We start from the raw sequence: 2,331 nt of genomic DNA, 5'->3' as shown, positions 1-2,331 counted from the left end.
TGGCTGGCTGCCTCCCATCATTTTGGCCTCCGTTCCTAAGCCAGCTTTTCGGCAGTTCAGCCCACATCAACCACATCCATGCTCGGAGTACTCGATTTGTTTTTACTTTGAATTTTTCAGTGACAGCGAATATTCAATATTATTTCATATTAGCTTCAGGTGTACAGCAGAGTGGTTAGATATTCATGGAATTTACGAAGTGGTCCCCTGATCAGCCCAGTGTGCACTTGGCACTGTACGCAGTTATTACGAGATTATCGACTATATTCCCTCGGCTGTATTTCGCCTTCCCGTGACTATTTTGTAAATACCAATTTGAACTTCTTCATCCCTTTTGAGTCTAACGTTTCTCTCCTCCTCCTAGAATAGCAGAAACTGGGTCCGCCTTGCTCATCTTTTCTTCTCCATTACACAGAAAAGCGATTGGCTGTGCCACCGAAAATATTTGCTAAAGAGATGAGCCGATGAAACAGTCTATCATTGCCTACACACAAAACGTCTCTTCTGAAGTCTGAGTCAAACGAAAGTAAGCTAAAACACCTCGTTTTAGATTTCAACATGCGACTTCCTCATGTATAATACATAAAAAGAGTATTTTTGCCTCTAGGAGTGACTATAATCTATTCTCATCGAAAGATGAGCATGTTTTAAGATTTCGGTGTTAATTGGCCTTTCATTACGCTGTCTGTCTCTTTCCTGTGCAGCCGGCTGTCAGATCTTTGGTAGGGACCTTATTATTTTCAGGAAGATTTTAAAAGCATATTTGATTTTTCAATTAGCCAGAAATATATCTTAGGGGTTTCTGCTCTTGCAATCCGAAGTGAGGTGATAGTAATTAAAAGAACAGATGGCTCTTCTAATAAGATGCCAAATGGCAGTATGACACCACGAAACTTTCGTCAGCTGTGCCTGCCACCTCCGATCGACAGCCACACTGTGTAAGGAAACTGAGCTTTTCCTAAGCAGTTTTCCTAACAGAGGAACACCAAAAAATTGGACGAACGCAAGATTCGAATGAGTTCTAAGCGTACAGCACTAGGAATGAGATAAGCTTCTGAATGGGTATCTTACATTTTTTAGTTTGAAAGTTAAATTAGCATTAACTAAAATAGCGAAACTAGGAAAAAATATATAATCTATGATAACTTTAAAGTTATTAATTTCTCCTAATTCAGCTGTAGATTGGAATGGCATTGAACTCACTGTTTGGTCCTGAGGTGTGCTTGTGTTCCTGAGGTGGCCGTGTGTCGAAGAAATGACAGATATCCTGGAGCAATTGAGTGGCCTGCTAAAAATGATTGTTTAAAGAAAATCATGTTAAAATCTGTAGATGAGACAGACGGAATAGGCCTTTAAGATGTCTCACCTGGTGTCGTGAGTTGAATTTGGTCCGCTCCAAAATTCATAAATTGAATAATGACCCCCGGCCCCTCGGAATGTGACTCGGTTTGGAAATGGGGTCACTGCAGACGTGATGAGTTAAGGTGAGGTCACGCGGGAGTGGGGTGGGCCCTCTTCCCATGCGATGGGACGTTGGGCACAGACATCTGGGCAGTAGTGCTAATCCTAGTCAGAGCTGCGAGGTACTGTGTGCTTCACATGAGCTACTGCTGTCCTCGACGTCGTACGTTGTGACCCACTTAGTTCTCACGTTGACCCCGCAAGGTTATTCTCATTTCACAGATGAGAAGAGTGAGGAACAGAGGGCAGGTGACGGGCCTGTGTTGGCACGACCGTCAGCATCCCAGCCAGCATGATCCCCTGCTGTTCCCGTGGGGGGTGGGGGGGGTCACACCGCGCCCACTGCGCCCTGGGTCACAGCTGGGGCGGAAGACACAAGGCCGGTGGTGTGGAACAGAGGCGATGCGCAGAGAAAAGCGTTTAAACTGGAGGATGAAGAGAACTTGTTTGGGGAGAAGCGTACCCCAAGGGCTGAGTCTGGGGGACCCGCGGGACCCACAGAGCAGGGAAGTCGGGCGACGGCGTCTCTGATACAGGAAAGAGCCCCGAGCAGCTGGGCCGCTTAGAGTACGTGATAAAAGTCAAGCTGGAGGTGGAGTTTTGGGGTCTCTACGTGTCAAGGCGCCCTTTATGGGAACTGATGTGTGGGAGCCCCGGGGGAAGAGAGCGGGACAGGGAGACGAAAGAGGGTCAGCAGAAGATGCAACGAGAGGGAAGAGAGAGAGAGACACGCCACGGAGGAAGAGGATTTCCGAAAAGAATGGTGTCAACACCCCAGCTCCGCGCAGTCCTATCTCGTCACCTAGAACGGAAGTGTAACCTAAGAGGGCCTCGGCTTCCTCTCCTGCACGAGGGGACGAGGCCACCTTC

The sequence above is a fragment of the Pteropus vampyrus genome, unplaced genomic scaffold, assembly GCF_000151845.1.
Source record: "Pteropus vampyrus isolate Shadow unplaced genomic scaffold, Pvam_2.0 Scaffold270, whole genome shotgun sequence".
Lineage (NCBI taxonomy): Eukaryota > Metazoa > Chordata > Mammalia > Chiroptera > Pteropodidae > Pteropus > Pteropus vampyrus.
The sequence above is the reverse complement of the archived record's forward strand: the minus strand, read 5'-3'. Positions refer to the sequence as shown.